This window comes from Rhinopithecus roxellana, chromosome 11, assembly GCF_007565055.1.
Source record: "Rhinopithecus roxellana isolate Shanxi Qingling chromosome 11, ASM756505v1, whole genome shotgun sequence".
Classification (NCBI taxonomy): Eukaryota; Metazoa; Chordata; class Mammalia; order Primates; family Cercopithecidae; genus Rhinopithecus; species Rhinopithecus roxellana.
The window spans coordinates 69,454,684-69,466,339 of record NC_044559.1 but is presented as its reverse complement, the minus strand read 5'-3'; the positions used below and the strand labels follow the sequence as shown (position 1 = coordinate 69,466,339).

Genomic DNA, 11,656 nt, shown 5'->3' with positions numbered 1-11,656 from the left:
ACACTGATCAAGGAAATTAAAGAGGACACCAAGAAATAAGAAAAGATTACATGTTACTGGATTGTAAAAATATTGTTAAAATGTCCGTACTACCTATGGCAGTTTACAGATCAATGCAATCTCTATCAACGTACAAATGACACTCTTCGCAGAATTAGAAAGAAAATCCAAACATTTATGTGAAATTACAAAAGATTCAGAATAGCCAAAGCTGTCTTCAGCAAAAAGAACTAAACTGGAGGAATCACATTACCTGACCTCAAATTATACTACCAAAACTATTGTAACGAAAACAGCATGGTACTAGCATAAAAACAGACACATAAAGAGACATATAAATGGCAAACAGGCAAGGTGCTCAACATCATTGATCTTCAGAGAAATGCAAATCAAAATTACAACGAGATGTCATCTCACTCATTAAATTGGCTTTTATCCAAAAGTCAGGCTATAACAAATGCCTGCAAGAATGTGGATAAAAGGGAATCCTCATATACTGTTGGTGGGAATGTAAATTAGTACAGCCACTATGGAAAACAGTTTGGAGGTTCCCTAAAAATCTAACAACAGAGCTGCTGTGTGATCCATCAATCTCACTGCTGAGTATATAGCCAAAAGCAAGGAAATCAACATATTGAGGATATATATGCACCCATGTTTGCTACAGCACTATTTACAATAGATCTGGAAGCAACCTAAGTGTCTATCTACAGATGAAGGAATAAAAAAAGTTGGTACATATACAATATGGAGTACTATTCGGCCATAAAAACTGAGATTATGCCATTTGCAACAACATGGATGCAGCTGAAGATCATTATGTTAAGTGCAATAAACCAGGCATGAAAACACTTCACATGTTCTCACTTATTTGTAGGATCTAAAAATGAAAACAATTTGTAGGATCTAAAAATGAAAACAATTGAGCCTGCAGAGATAGAGAATAGAAGGATGGTTATCAAAGGCTGGGAAGAGTAATGAAGGATCAGGGGGAAGGTGGGAATGGTTAATTGGTAGAAAAAAATAGAAAGAATAAATAAGACCTACTATTTAATAGCCCAACAGGGTGACTCTTGTCAATAATAGCTTAATTGCACGTTTTAACTAAAATAGTGTAATTGTATTATTTGTAACATCAAAGATGAATGCTTGGGGGGATCAATACCATATTCTCCATGATGTAGTTATTATGCATTGCACGCCTATAACAAAACCTCTCATGTACCCCATAAATATATATACTTACTATATATCCACAAAAATTAAAAAATTAAAAAAACTTTGAGAACTATGGGCTTCACATTTGATCCTGTGCTTGATGTCCACAGGGCAGGATGTAGTATGTGGGAAGGCAAGCATGTGCACACACACACACATCACTGGACAGGCAGTCAGAGGAGCTGAAAGAGGAATGGAGAGAAGTTGAGAACACTTGTGGGCCCAGCTACGATATGATGACTATCAGTTAAAGCAGCAGACAAACAATATTTTTGAGCTACAAAATGGTTGCTTTTCTGTCTCTCTTCCCAAACTCCCACAAGAATCTCTTGTGGCCCACCTTAACCAACATTGTGTAGAAAATGTATTTCTGGAAACCTTTCAAAGTAGTCAAGCAGACACTTCACAAAGCTACCACAAAGAATGAAGGAAAGAAAATTACATGGAGTCAGATAGATAGTATTAAGAATTCACCTCAGAAATAATTGTTCCAACAAATACAAATGAATAATACAAATAAATGGTTAAAACTAAAATGAGAAACAAGATATTTGTGTAGTGTTAAAATATTTCTCCAGGAAGTACTTATTAAGTACAAAAGAAACGTATTACCTTTTCAATGGAGAAATGCAATAGAATCACCTTAACTAAGTTATCAAAGTTAACATTGCTAAAAATGGAAAACATCAACATCCTGTGCCTTTTAATAAGATGCTTGAGAGAGTCATCATACTTCTGTAATGTATCTGCCAAAAATACGTAACCTAAAACTAATCACAAAGAAATACCCCACAAATCCAAACTGAAGGACATTTTTTAAAAGTTTCAGGGCCAGGGTAGACAAAGACTGAAGAACTGTTTCAGATTAAAGCACATACAAGACACAGAAGAGACATGACCAATAAACAGAATGACTAATCCTGGGCTGATTCTTGAACAGACAAAGAGCATTAGTGTGACAACTGGAAAATGTTAATATATTATACTATCAATTTCCTGATTTTGGTAACTCCACTATGGGTATGCGAGATAATGCCATTTTATTTAAAACAAAAATAAACACAAATATAAATGGTTCCCAAATGACGATGACTCAACTTAAAATTTCTTCAACTTTATGATGGTACTAAAGCAATACACATTCAGTGGAACCACATTTCAATTTTCAAACTTTTATATTTTCCCTGGCAAAGTATATGCAGTATGATAGTCTTATATGAGATATTCAAAATTTTATTATAAAATAAGCTTTGTGTTACATGATTTTGCCCAACTTTAGGCTAATGTAAGTGTACTGAGCATGTTTAAGGCAGGGTAGGCTAAGCTATGATGTCAGGTGGATTAAATGTATTAAATGCTTTTTTAATTTATAAATTTTCAAATTACGATTGTTTTATTGGGATGTAACTTCATTATAACTTGAGAAGCATCTATATATTGAGGGGTAAACAGGCGACATGCCTTCAACTTTCTCTCAAAGCTCTCAGAAAAAAAAACTGTGTGTATGTATGTATAGGTAGACTGGTACAGCTATAGGCATAGACTTTGATATAAATAAAAATATATAGTAAATTGGAAAAACAAATGTTGAATGGTAATATTTAGGGAATATGAATAAAAGGTATATGAAGCTATTTTGTACTATCTTTGCAACACATTTGTAAGTTTGAAATTGTTTCAAAATGAAATTATTTAAAACTACAGATTATTATTTAAAGAGTAATAAGCCAGGCATCATAAAAACAAACAGGCATATGAAAAGGTACTTAAATCTATGACCCTAAAAAGGAGAACATTGTCTTATGAAGACATATTTTCTAATGTGTAGGGAAGAATGGGAGCACTTAAGGAAACTTAAACGATTTCTTTCTTTCTTTTTTTTTTTTTTTTAAGAAGATGCTCCAAATCAACAGGTCCTTTACTGAATCATTTAAATATCACAAATAAGTCTTGGGCATCATCTGACATCTTTTTTCTGTAACTGGATAACTCTTAGATCTTATTTATCAGCCTGCTGACCAGTTCCTTTTCCAGAGACATAGATACCATCCAAAAATTTCCTGATATCCTTGTTTTTAACTGTTGTGACTTACTGAATCAAAGTCGCTGAAATTGAAACAAGCTCAATGTAATTTCCTTCAAGGATTAATTCATCTTTCTGGGCTTGAGATACTGAACAAGCAACACCTGGTCTCATCCAAGCCCTGCGAATGTATTTTCACCCAAGAAATTTCGGATTTCATTCAACAAGAGACTCAACCTCCTGTATAACGATGTTGATGGGGAAGTGAGCATATACAGATCTCATCTTGTAACGGAAGCCCAGTGTAACACCCTTGATCATGTTCTGTACATGACTACAAATAATCCGAATGGTAGCCAGTTCCTTTCCATTACCCCACCATTTGTCAACCCCGGAGCCTCTTTTGTTTTCTTTCCAAGAAGACTGAGTTCTACATTGATGTGATTGAAGTCCTTCCACAAGGTTCCTCTGGGGCCTTCACGATAACTGCGTCCCTTCAGAGTAATGTCGACATTTGCTGGAATGTCGACAGTCTGATTGCTGAGAATATGCAGAACAATTTCATTTAGAGCCCAAAATGATGTATATACAACTTTCTCCTGAGATATTCAAATATTAATCATGGGTATTTTAATTGCTCAAATTATTGCAATAATATTTGTTATGGCCTAATATAAGATAGAGTGTTGGTTTCCTTATGTTAATTCTTATGTCTTTCATAGAAAGGCCATGTTATTATGTTAGACTTCAATTCAACATGCATTTACTGAGCACATGCTAACCATTACCAATAGCACAATGGTCTAAATGCTGGTAAAGAACATATGGAGAGGAAAAGAACAGATGAGTACAGATACAAATAAAGACTAACACCTGGTCTGTGAGACACTTGAGAAACTGTAAGAGCTTTGATCAAAATAGACTTTGTTTAAAACACATGTAAATTAAAACAATAACATGAGCAGACAACCAACGTTTGTATATTTTTTCTTTAAGTAATTCCTTTGACACATGAGCAGAATTAGTAAATTCACTAGGAAGATATTCAATAACAGTGAGAGGTTCATGTCCAGATTTGTTATCCACACTTGTAATATCAGCAAAGTGTTAATAAATCCTGAGATGTAGAAGAGAAAGTAAGTAACAGTGGCAAGAACTGATGTTAGGTAAATTCACACTCAGGAGGAAGAAAAGTGGGCCAGAAGTTACAGTGCCCAAAGAGAACATGGATCACCACCTTCCCTTCATTTGAAACCTATGGATATATTAATATAACTCATCCTTGAAATTATAGCATAAGAGAAACCAGAACTTAACATTCTATCTAAATTTAGTCCTTCCTTTATTTTACCTTCCCCTCAATTTGCTTATGTTCTTTATATATTAAAATTGTTTACACAGTCGTCTCCTCACTAGACTTTAAACTACTTAAAGGTAAGGAAATAGTGTTTTATTGTATATCTTCAGTATCTTGTTCTCTGAAAATCATTGGTGTTCAAAAAAAAAAAAAGATTACACAAATTAAGTGACATAAACTATTAGAAAGAGTTTGAAATTTAAAAATTAAAAAGTCAAAAAGAATTGAGGAAGAAGGGGTAGAATTTCAATAGGAGAATATTCTTTGAGACTGTATAGGAAGTTTAAAGTAAATAGATGATGAAAAAAAAAAATGATGGTATCCCAACACTAACCTTAGATTTTGGTGGTGAAGTGGAAAAGAACAGTTATGTGCTAGCTGGAGAAAGTAGCAGAGATGAGCTGCAAACGTTGGCAAAAAACATGAGGAGAAGGACTAATCACAGCAGAAAAATTATTCTCAGTATTGAAGATATAAACCATAGTGAAAAAAACATGGCATTACTGGAAAAGGAGCACAAATTTTTCTGCTTAGAAAAAAAAAAAAATCATGTTAATAGTAATGATGATAATAAACAAAAGCAATAGTAATGTTTCTAACATGTTTAGATATTTTACTAAGTGTTCAGTCACTGTCTAAATGCACATAAATGTCCCAGCAACACAATGTGGTAGATAGTAATATTCACGTTTTGTAGGAGGAAATTAAGCGTAGACAAATTACAACACTTGCCCAAGATCATACAAGTGGAAAGTGGCAGATTCATATCTAGAGCCCGGACTTTCAACCACTACATCATTATATTTTACATTTTGCTGTGTCCAGCAGTGTGACAGGAATTTGATATATGTTTTCTGGGAAGGCTTTCCTGATTGTCTGTTGGCAACACATAATGAGTGCAACATATTTTTACACTCTCTGTTATGTAGTCACAGGAAGACTTGGAATCACATTTCCCAGAATCTTTTGGCAGACAAATTTTGCTTAGATTCTACTATTGAGGGCATCTTGCACAAGGTTGGACAGTTGAAGAAAAAAGTCATTTTTCTTCTTCCCCAGCAAAGCACAGAGAGAGGATACTGTGTAGTGTTTGTATATTAAAGAAAGTTTAGTGTATTCGTGTATAAAGAAACTGTCGATGTTTCTGCACGAAACCCTCGACAGTAGCTCTAACCATTGGCAGTAATTTTCTGTAGTATGTAAGGCTGTACATGCCAAACCTAAAAGCTAGAGGTTATTTTCCTTGACCTTGCTCTTTCTGGTCTTCTTGTGGTTTGGAAGAAGCTATTAGTTTGTATTTCATCACTTCCTGCTGGAATTTCAAAGGAATTTCTCTTTCCAATCCTAATACTGATACTGATTATGTATAGTGGTTTAATAGTTAGGGACAAATTTATGACTTTTCTCTAACTCACAAGCCTGCACATCATATATAGACCTGATGTAATACAATTTTACTTTAGAGAATTCAAGCATCAGGATCAACCTTGCACCCATGAAATGAGAGTAGTAGTAACTAACTACTGACATCTTTATAGACTAGTAAAAATTAAATGATAATGTGTGTCACTTACACACAGATAAAGGTAACTTGAACATTCCACTGGGTTAATATAATGAAGAGTTATCATACTGGCAGTTTTTACTTTAGAAATCTAAATTCTTCTAGCTGATTTTATTTGAGCAGCCAATAAAACAAAATCACCAAGAGAAAATGACAGAAACATGTTTTACATGTAAAGTTAAAAGAGATAATTCATTTTTTCGAAATGAGGCAGTATTATTCTGTTTCATGCATTGTGCTCATAACTTTTGACTTTATCTGCCAAAAATATTTTGCTGTTACCTATGCAAACATATCTGCCTAAAATGATAGTCATGAGGCTGTGTATGTATTTCCTTAAGTAGAATGTAGTATTAAATTTGCTAAAGAAGTAAAAATTTAAATTTAATGGCTGCAAAGTTCTTTGGATGATCTTGCTCCTACGTATTTTAACGTGAAAGTGTGCAAAAGAAAAATATTATAAATAGGGAAATGCTAACAGGAATGCTTGCACAAAGCACATAACTAAGAAGATTATTTTCAAAGCCACATATTAAAGCTTTGGGGCCTTTTTATGATCTTTATTCTGCACATGACTGAGTAAAGCTTTAAGGCTTAAATTCCCTTAGGTGCTTTATTGGTTAGGGACCAATTTATTTGGCAACTTGGTTTTACAGTGGCAGTGTGGGTATTCTCAGTGCATGTCTGCAGATGTAGAGCTCCAAAAAAAAACTAGGAATATGTGCTGTAAACTAGAGCAGTTTAACAGAGCATTTAATGATTATTTGGCCGAAAATCTCTGTAAAGAGTACAAGAAATTCACACAACAGGCTTGCAATGTTCTTTCTCCTAATCTTTTAAATGAAGTGATTAAAGGTTCATTTGCCTTTTATGTCTGCAATTTCACATTTTGAGATATTGTACACTTTTACAGTGACTGATTCTGATTTAAAAAATGGATGAATTTTAAGTGCATTTAAAGAAAAATATATCAAATATAAATATTATAGATGATTGTTTTATTAGCTAGAAAAGCAGACTACAGACATGTAAACTGAGGTCTTGCTTAATAATTAAAAATTGCTTAACCAGTCACAAGAGGGTAAATACTAGATGATTACATTATATATATGTGTGTGTGTGTGTGTGTGTGTGTGTGTGATTTAGATATAAGGTATCAAAAGTAGTCATTCTCAAATAAGCAAAGAATAGAATGAAATCATCATCAGAATGCCATAAGCTTACCCATCACTTCCAAAACTTTCCTTCTATCCCCTTTGTTTTCTTGCTTTGTTTTGTTTTTCTATTTTAGCAGCAGTTCACATTAGATGTGTTCATTTAGCAAATTTTTAACTATACTGTACAATATTATGAATTATAGGCCCCATGAGTTACAACAGATCCCCAGAACTTATTTTTCTTGCATAACAAACTTTGTATACCCTTTGACTCACACTTTACCATTTGCCCTTTCCCTGCACCTGTCAACTAACTACCATTCTATTCATTGTTCTATGTATTTGACCATTTTAGTAAGATCATGCAATATTTGTCTTTCAATGTCTGGTTTATTTCACATAACATAATATCTTTTAGGTCTATCCATGTTGTTGAAACTGACTCAATAGTCCCAGAGATAGTTTTTTTGGACAAACAAAGAAATTGACCCTTGTGGTCTTACAGCTTGAGGGTTACATTTGTTTTATCTGAGTTCCTTCCTCAGTAAATGACCTTCAGACCCTCAAAAAAAAAAAAAAAAAAAAAAAAAAAAAAAAAAGTATGAAAGAACTGAAACTCACCAGATCACCAGATTCAGAAAATGAGATGCTAGACTCCTCATTTATCATGATTGCTTCCTTGCCCCTCCCTAGTTCGTGTTTTCTTACACATTGTTACATTCCTTCCCCGGTTGTATAAACCCCTGGTTATAGTCAAACAGGGAAATGGATTTGAGACTGAACTCCCATCTACTGGGCTACAGAACTTGATTAAAGTCTTCTTCCTTGGCATTAATTCTTGTCTCAGTGATTGGCTTTTTGTATGGAAAGCAGCAGCAACTGGACTGAACCCCTGGTGTTTTGGTAACATTGTCACAAATAGAATTTCCTCTTTTAAAGGCCACATGCTACATTGCATATGTATACACAGACCCCCCTTCCATTTTCTTTAATCTGTCAGTGGATATTTAGGCATTTAGGCTGTTTGCATATCTTGGCTATTATGAATAATTTTGTGCTAAATAAGGGAGTGCAGATGTCTCTTCAAGGTCTTGATTTCAATTCCTTGGAATATATACCCATAAGTAAAACTGCTGAATCAAATGGTAGTTCTGTTTTAATTTTTGAGCAGTTTCCATATTATTTTACATGAAGGCTTCACCAGTTTACATTCCCACAATCAATACAAGACTTCCCTTTTCCACATACTCACTGACACTTATTTCTTGTCTTTTCAATATTAGCCATTCTAAAAGGTATAAAGTGATATCTCATTGTGGTTTTGCTTTTCATTTATTTAATGATTAGTGCTATTGAGCATCATTTCATATACCTGTTGGCCATTTGCATGTCTTTTTTGGAAAAATGTGTATTTATATATATTGTCCATTTTTTAACTGGGTTTTTTTGGGGGGCAATTGAATTATAGGAATCTGTTATATATTTTCGAGATTAATCCTTTATCAGATTTATAATTTGTAAACATTTTCTCCCATTCCTTAGGTTGCCTTTTCGTTTTTGTTGATTGTTTTCTGTGCAAAAGCTTTTTACTTTCCTGTAGTCCCACTAGTCTGCTTTTTCTTTTGTTATCCATAGTTTTGGTATCATATCCAAGAAATTATTGTTCAGTCCAATTTATACAATTTTTCTCTGTATTTTCTCCCAGAGTTTTATTGTTTCCAGTTTTATGTTTCATTATTTAAACCATTTGGACTTGATTTTTTATATGGTGTAATATAAGGATACAATTTCATTTTTGTATTAGGATATTAAAGCTTCCCATCATCATTTAGTGAGGAGAATATGTTTTCCCCTTGTGTGTTTTTAGCACCCTGTTTGAAGATAAATTGCCTGTTTATTCCTGGGTTTATTTCTGGGTTCCCTGATCTGTCCAATTGATCTATACGTCTGTGTTTATGCCAGTGTGTCCGGAATTGATGGGTTCTTGGTTTCGCTGACTTCAAGAATGAAGCTACAAACCCTCGTGGTGAGTGTTACACTTCTTAAAGATGGTGTGTCAGCAGTTTGTTCCTTCTGATGTTCGGACGTGTCCAGAGTTTCTTCCTTCCGGTGGGTTCGTGGGCTCGCTGACTTCAAGAGTGAAGCTGCAGACCTTCGCGGTGAGTGTTACAGCTCTTATAGGTGGCGTGTCTGGAGTTTTTCATTCCTTCCAGTGGGTTCATGGTCTTGCTGGCCTCAGGAATGAAGCCTCAGACCTTCACAGTGAGTGTTACAGTACATAAAGGTGGCACATCCAGAGTTGTTCATCCCTCCTGGTGGGTTCGTGATCTCTGCCAGGAGTGAAGCTGCAGACCTTCATGTTGAGTGTTATAGCTCATAAAGGCAGCATGGACCCGAAGAGTGACCAACAGCAAGATTTATTGGAAAGAGCAAAAGAACAAAGCTTCCACAGTGTGGAAGGGGACCCGAATGGGTTGTGGCTGCTGGCTTGGGTGGCCTGCTTTTATTCCCTTATCTGGCCCCACCCACATCCTGCTGATTGGTCCACTTTACAAAGAGCTGATTGGTCTGTTTTACAGATAGCTGATTGGTGCGTTTTGACAGAACGCTGATTGGTGCATTTACAAACCTTTAGCTAGACACAGAGTGCTGATTAGTGCATTTACAATCTTTTAGCTAGACACAAAAGTTCTCCAAGTCCCCACCCGACCCAGAAGACCAGCTGGCTTCACCTCTCAATGGCACTCACCATGGGACTTTCTGGTACCTAGCCTGGGCACTCCTTCAGCCCAGAGGAGCTCGTCCCCTGATCAAGCCCAGCAGGCACTGGCCATCTGTGCTGAGTGCGGGACTCACTGAGCCCACGCCCACCAGGAATCCACTTTGACCCGTGAGCGCCACACGCAGCCCCAGCTCCTGCTGGGCCTCTCCCTCCACACCTCCTGGCCAGCAGAGAGGCCGGCTCTGGTCTCGGCCAACCCCAGAAAGGGGCCCCCACAGTGTAGCAGAGGGCTGAAGGACTCCAAGCATGGCCAGAGTGGATGCTGAGAACGAGGAGGTGCCAACAGTGAGCAAGGGCTGCTAGCATGTTGTCACCTCTCAATCCCCGCTCTAAACAGACACAACTGCTGTTGGGAATTTGGCCAATGAGCAGCACTCTAGCTAATTCCTGCTGGATAGGGGCAAAGAAGGAGCCCTGCAGTTGTAGTGTCCTCCAGAGGGGAACTCTTTAGGCCAGTGGAAGGGCCAGTGGGTTGGTCCAGGAGTCCTCTGTAGAAGTTGTTATTTGAACCCATTTGAATTCCATTTTAAGACCATCTGTAGCTTGATTGCCTTGATTCCAGAGGAAACAAATTTGACAAGAAGATTAAAATACAGGGTCCAAAGGTGAGAAACAGTAAGACGGCTGCCACAGGATCTAGAAAGGAGAGAAGCCATGTTGCCCATCTCCAGAGTTTGGTATAAGAGTTTGAAAGGCATTGGCTGATTTCAGAAGCCTTTTCCTGTAAATGCCAGGTGGCATCTCATACCATCCCTGACTGGTTAGTGTAAAAACAACACTCTTCCCCTAAGAAGGCGCAGTGTCCTCCTTTCTCAGCAGTGAGGATGTCTAGATCTCAGCGGTTTTGGAGAGTTACTGCTGCCAAAGAATCTATTTGGTATTGTTGAGTAAGGATAAATTTCATAATTTCTTGTAAACTATCTGAGAGGTAGATATTGGTTGAAGTTCCACATAAGAAGAATATGCTTTGGCTGGGTAGACAGAAATTTACCCTGGCTTTTAAAGGAATAGGGTACACTGTTTTTTCTTTACTGCTTCTCTTTCTCTCTTTCTTTGACTCCCTCTTCGTCTGTCTCTCTCTTTCTTTCTGACTCCCTCTTTGTCTCTTCCTCTCTTTCCTTCTGACTTTCTGTCTCTCCATCTTCTTCTCTTTGTCTCTCTGTTTCTTTCTCTCTTTCTCCCAATTTGATGGTTTTGGCAGTGTAAGACTGCCATCTTCTTGGGTTTTTGCACTGCATGCAATAACTCCATGGTTTCCTTGTGATATTTAATGGTGGTTCCCCCAGAAATTAGGATCTCCCTTTTCTTTCCATATTGCAGCATGGGCATGTAGGATTAGATAAGCATACTTGTGATCTGTATACACATTTATTATTTTTCCCTTTCCCAGTTCTAAGGCTCAGGTAAGTGCCACTAGTTCTGCTAACTAGGCAATGGTCCCTGGGGCAAGAGGCTTACTTTCAAGTGCAGTTACATTACTAACTACGGCAGAACCTGCCCTTCATACCCCATTTTCCACAAATGAACTTCCCTTGGTATATAGGCCAAGATCAGG

General features: G+C 36.6%; 1 pseudogene; it reads right to left on the bottom strand.

The window, feature by feature from the left end:
* Nucleotides 1–3,217: 3,217 nt before the first annotated feature.
* Nucleotides 3,218–10,349, bottom strand: LOC104662509 (annotated as a pseudogene).
* Between the last annotated feature and the right edge of the window lie 1,307 nt (nt 10,350–11,656).